General features: G+C 36.5%; 1 non-coding gene across 1 annotated transcript; it reads right to left on the reverse strand.

The window, feature by feature from the left end:
* Positions 1 to 1,953: 1,953 nt before the first annotated feature.
* LOC112780952 (small nucleolar RNA R71) lies at positions 1,954 to 2,061 on the reverse strand. The gene has a single exon (XR_003191756.1). It is a non-coding gene; the product is annotated as a small nucleolar RNA R71 (small nucleolar RNA).
* Positions 2,062 to 6,304: the final 4,243 nt, after the last annotated feature.

The following is a 6,304-nucleotide window of genomic DNA, read 5'->3' on the forward strand; positions in this document are numbered from 1 at the left end:
TAAAATAAAAATACAAAATCATAAAAAATCAAAAATATTTTGTGTTTCTTGTTTGAGTCTTGAGTCAATTTCAAGTTTGGTGTCAACTGCATTTTTTCTAAAAATTCTCTGCATTTTTCAAAAATTCATGCATTCATAGTGTTCTTCATGATCTTCAAGTTGTTCTTGATAAACCTTCTTGATTGATCTTCATATTATATTGTTTTGTGTTGTATGGTGTTTTTCATATGCATTCTTGAATTCTTAGTGTCTAAGCATTAAAGATTTCTAAGTTTGGTGTCTTTCATGTTTTCTTTGCATAAAAAATTTTTCAAAAATAAGTTCTTGGTGTTCATCTTGATCTTCAAAGTGTTCTTGGTGTTCATCTTGACATTCATAGCATTCTTGCATGCATTCATCATTTTGATCTAAAAATTTTCATGCATTGAGTCTTTTTCATGTTTTTCTCTTTCATCATTGAAAATTCAAAAATAAAAAAAATATATCTTCCCCTTTTTCACTCATAAATTTCGAAAATTTGGATTGACTTTTTCAAAAAAATTTTTAAAAATCTAGTTGTTTTTACGAGTCAAATCAAACTTTCAATTTAAAAATCTTATCTTTTTCAAAATCTTTTTCAAAAATCAAATCTTTTTCATTTTTCTTAGTTATTTTCGAAAATTTTAAAAATATTTTTCAAAAATCTTTTTCTTATCTTTATCACATAATTTTCGAAAATAACATCATCAATTAATGTTTTGATTCAAAAATTTCAAGCTTGTTACTTGCTTGTTAAGAAAGATTCAAACTTTAAGTTCTAGAATCATATCTTGTGATTTCTTGTAAATCAAGTCATTAATTGTGATTTTAAAAATTAAATATTTTTCAAAACTAATTTCAATCATATCTTTTCAAAAATATCTTTTTATCTTATCTTTTTCAAAATCATATCTTTTTCAAAAATTTGATTTTAAAATATCTTTTCTAACTTCTTATCTTCTTATCTTTTCAAAATTGATTTTCAAATTTGTTTCAACTAACTAACTAACTTTTTGTTTGTTTCTTATCTTTTTCAAAACTACCTAACTAACCCTCTCTCTCTAATTTTCGAAAATATCTCCCTCTTTTTCAAAAATTCTTTTTAATTAACTAATTGTTTCAAAATTCAATTTTAATTTATTTCTTCTTTTAATTTTCGAAAATCACTAACCATTTTTCAAAAATAATTTTCGAAAATTCTCTTTCTCTCTCATCTCCTTCTATTTATTTATTCATCTACTAACACTTCTATTCATCTCACATCTCTGCTCTCCTCACCCTTGTGTTTCTTTCCTTACATTACATTCTTTTCTTCTTCTTTTCTTCTACTCACACAGGGACCTCTATAGTGTGGTAAAAAGCATCCCTATTATTATTTTTCTGTTCCCTCTTTTTCGTATGAGCAGGAGCAAGGACAAGAATATTCTTGTTGAAGCAGATCCAGAACCTGAAAGGACTCTGAAGAGGAAACTAAGAGAAGCTAAATTACAACAATCCAGCAAGCACCTTTCAGAAATTTTCGAACAAGAAGAGGAGATGGCAGCCGAAAATAATAATAATAATGCAAGGAGAATTCTTGGTGACTTTACTGCACCTAATTCCAATTTACATGGAAGAAGCATCTCCATCCCTACCATTGGAGCAAACAATTTTGAGCTGAGACCTCAATTAGTTTCTCTGATGCAGTAGAACTGCAAGTTCCATGGACTTCCATCTGAAGATCCTTTTCAGTTCTTAACTGAATTCTTGCAGATCTGTGATACTGTTAAGACTAATGGAGTAGATCCTGAAGTCTACAGGCTCATGCTTTTCCCTTTTGCTGTAAGAGACAGAGCTAGAGTGTGGTTGGACTCTCAACCCAAAGATAGCCTGAACTCTTGGGATAAGCTGGTCACGGCTTTCTTAGCCAAGTTCTTTCCTCCTCAAAAGCTGAGCAAGCTTAGAGTGGATGTTCAAACCTTCAGACAGAAAGAAGGTGAATCCCTCTATGAAGCTTGGGAGAGATACAAGCAACTGACAAAAAAGTGTCCTTCTGACATGCTTTCAGAATGGACCATCTGGATATATTCTATGATGGTCTGTCTGAATTAGCTAAGATGTCATTGGATACTTCTGCAGGTGGATCCATTCACCTAAAGAAAACGCTTGCAGAAGCTCAAGAACTCATTGACATGGTTGCTGATAACCAGTTCATGTACACTTCTGAGAGGAATCCTGTGAGTAATGGGACGCCTCAGAAGAAGGGAGTTCTTGAAATTGATACTCTGAATGCCATATTGGCTCAGAATAAAATATTGACTCAGCAAGTCAATATGATTTCTCAGAGTCTGAATGGAATGCAAGCTGCATCCAACAGTACTCAAGAGGCATCTTCTGAAGAAGAAGCTTATGATCCTGAAAACCCTGCAATAGCAGAGGTGAATTACATGGGTGAACCATATGGAAACACCTATAATCCCTCATGGAGAAATCACCCAAATATCTCATGGAAGAATCAACAAAAGCCTCAACAAGGCTTTAATAATGGTGGAAGAAACAGGTTTAACAATAGTAAACCTTTTCCATCATCCACTCAGCAATAGACAGAGAACTCTGAACAAAATACATCTAATTTAGCAAACTTAGTCTCTGATCTATCCAAGGCCACTGTAAGTTTCATGAATGAAACAAGGTCCTCCATTAGAAATTTGGAGGCACAAGTGGGCCAGCTGAGTAAAAGAATCACTGAAATCCCTCCTAGTACTCTCCCAAGCAATATAGAAGAGAATCCAAAAGGAGAGTGTAAGGCCATTGAATTAATTACCATGACCGAACTTGTAAGGGAGGTTGAGGACGTGAATCCTAGTGAGGAAGACCTCCTGGGACGTCCAGTGATCAGTAAGGAGTTTCCCTCTGAGGAACCAAAGGAATCTGAAACTCATCTAGAGACCATAGAGATTCCATTGAACCTCCTTACGCCCATCATGAGCTCTGAAGAGTACTCTTCTTCTGAAGAGAATGAAGATCTTACTGAAGAGCAAGTTGCCAAGTTCCTTGGTGCAATCATGAAGCTGAATGCCAATTTATTTGGTAATGAGACTTAGGGAGATGAACCTCCCCTGTTCACCAATGAACTAAATGCATTGGATCAACTGAGATTGCCTCAGATGAAACAGGAACCTGGAAAGTTCCTAATACCTTGTACCATAGGCACCATGACCTTTGAGAAAGCTCTATGTGACCTGGGGTCAGGAATAAACCTCATGCCACTCTTTGTAATGGAGAAACTGGGAATCTTTGAGGTGCAAGCTGCTAAAATCTCATTAGAGATGGCAGACAATTCCAGAAAATAGGCTTATGGACAAGTAGAGGACATATTAGTAAAGGTTGAAGGCCTTTACATCCCTGCTGATTTCATAATCCTAGATACTGGGAAGGATGAGGATGAATCCATCATCCTTGGAAGACCCTTCCTAGCCACAGCAAGAGCTGTGATTGATGTTAACAGAGGTGAACTAGTCCTTCAATTGAATGAGGACTCCCTTGAGTTTAAAACTCAAGGACATCCTTCTGTAAACATGGAAAAGAGGCACAATAAGCTTCTCTCAAAACAGAGTCAACCAGAGCCCCCACAGTCAAACTCTAAGTTTGGTTTTGGAGAGTCTCAACAATGCTTTGAACATCTGTGAGGCTCCATGAGAGCCCACTGTCAAGCTATTGACATTAAAGAAGTGCTTGTTGGGAGGCAACCCAATTTTTATTTATCTAATTCTATTTTTATTTTTATTGTTTTTCATGTTTTATTAGGTTCATGATCATGTGGAGTCACAAAATAAATAAAAAAATTCAAAAAAGAATAAAAAACAGCAGAAAAAAATCACACCCTGGAGGAGGATCTTACTAGCGTTTAAACGCCAGTAAGGAGCATCTGTCTGGCATTCAACGCCAGAACAGAGTATGTTTCTGGCGTTGAACGCCAGAAACAAGCAGCATCCTGGCGTTCAGACGCCAGAAATGCACAGTGAAGAAGAGCTGGCGCTGAACGCCAGAAACAAGCATCTAGCTGGCGTTCAACGGTAGAAATATGCTGCATCTGGGCGCTGAACGCCCAGAACAAGCATCAATTCGGCGTTTAAACGCCAGAATTGCATGCAAAGGCATTTTACATGCCTAATTGGTGCAGGAATGTAAATCCTTGACACCTCAAGATCTGTGGACCTCACAGGATCATCTCAGGATCTGTGGACCCCACAGAATCCCCACCTTCCCTCCTCATAATCCTAGATTCTTCCACATCTTCTTCTTCATCTATTCTTTCTTCTCTTGCTCGAGGGCGAGCAAAATTCTAAGTTTGGTGTGGCTTTTTTGTTTTTCCATAACCATTGATGGTACCTAAGGCCAGAGAAACCTCAAAAAAAAAAAAGAGAGAAAAAGAAGAGAAAAGGGAAGACAAAAGCTTCCATAGCTCAGTGGTAGAACATTTGACTGCAAATCAAGAGATCCCTGAGATACCTCAGGGGTACATTTTCTTCCACATAATTATTGGGAGCAACTGAGGATAGAAATACCAAAAATCACTAAGGAGGAGTAACAAAGACAAGGAAGAGACATAGAGGAGCTCAAAAGCACCATTGATTCTTCAAGAAGAGAAAGACGCCATCCTCACTAAGGTGGACTCATTCCTTAATCTCCTTGTCTATTTATTCCTGTTTTTTGATTTTTGAGCTTTATGTTTATTTATATTTGTGTCTTACTACATGATCATTAATGTCTAAGTGTCTATGCCTTAAAGTAGTGAATATGAATTCATCACCTCTCTTAAATGAAAAATGTTTTAATTCAAAAGAACAAGAAGTACATGAGTTTCGAATTTATCCTTGAAATTAGTTTAATTATATTGATGTGGTGACAATACTTTTTGTTTTTTGAATGAATGCTTGAACAGTGCATATGTCTTTTGAAGTTGTTGTTTAAGAATGTTAAATATGTTGGCTCTTGAAAGAATGATGACAAGGAGACATGTTATTTGATAATCTGAAAAATCATAAAAATGATTCTTGAAGCAAGAAAAAGCAGCAAGAACAAAGCTTGCAGAAAAAAAAAAGCGAAAAAAAATAGAAAGAAAAAGCAAGCAAAAAAAGCCAAAAGCTCTTAAAACCAAAAGGCAAGAGCAAAAAGCCAATAGCCCTTAAAACCAAAAGACAAGGGTAAGAAAAAGGATCCCAAGGCTTTGAGCATCAGTGGATAGGAGGGCCTAAAGGAATAAAATCCTGGCCTAAGCGGCTAAACCAAGCTGTCCCTAACCATGTGCTTGTGGCGTGAAGGTGTCAAGTGAAAACTTGAGACTGAGCGGTTAAAGTCAAGGTCCAAAGCAAAAGAAGAGTGTGCTTAAGAACCCTGGACACCTCTAATTGGGGACTTTAGCAAAGCTGAGTCACAATCTGAAAAGGTTCACCCAGTTATGTGTCTGTGGCATTTGTATCCGGTGGTAATACTGGAAAACAAAGTGCTTAGGGCCACGGCCAAGACTCATAAAGTAGCTGTGTTCAAGAATCAACATACTGAACTAGGAGAATCAATAACACTATTTGAACTCTGAGTTTCTATAGATGCCAATCATTCTGAACCTCAATGGATAAAGTGAGATGCCAAAACTATTCAAGAGGCAAAAAGCTACAAGTCCCGCTCATCTGATTGGAGCTATGTTTCATTGATAGTTTGGAATTTATAGTATATTCTCTTCTTTTTATCCTATTTGATTTTCAGTTACTTGGGGACAAGCAACAATTTAAGTTTGGTGTTGTGATGAGCGGATAATTTATACGCTTTTTGGCATTGTTTTTAGTATGTTTTTAGTAGAATCTAGTTACTTTTATGGATGTTTTTATTAGTTTTTATGTTAAATTCACATTTATAGACTTTACTATGAGTTTGTGTGTTTTTCTGTGATTTCAGGTATTTTCTGGCTGAAATTGAGGGACTTGAGCAAAAATCAGATTCAGAGGTTGAAGAAGGACTGCTGATGTTGTTGGATTCTGACCTCCCTGCACTCAAAGTGGATTTTCTGGAGCTACAGAACTCAACATAGCGCGCTTCCAATTGCGTTGGAAAGTAGACATCCAGGGCTTTCCAGAAATATATAATAGTCTATACTTTGGCCGAGTTTAGATGATGCAAAAGGGCGTTGAACACCAGTTCTACGCTGCAGTCTGGAGTTAAACGCCAGAAACACGTCACGAACCAGAGTTGAACGCCAAAAACACGTTACAACTTGGCGTTCAACTCCAGAAAGAGCCTCTGCATGTGT

The sequence above is a fragment of the Arachis hypogaea genome, chromosome 19 (genome assembly GCF_003086295.3).
Source record: "Arachis hypogaea cultivar Tifrunner chromosome 19, arahy.Tifrunner.gnm2.J5K5, whole genome shotgun sequence".
Taxonomy (NCBI): Eukaryota; Viridiplantae; Streptophyta; class Magnoliopsida; order Fabales; family Fabaceae; genus Arachis; species Arachis hypogaea.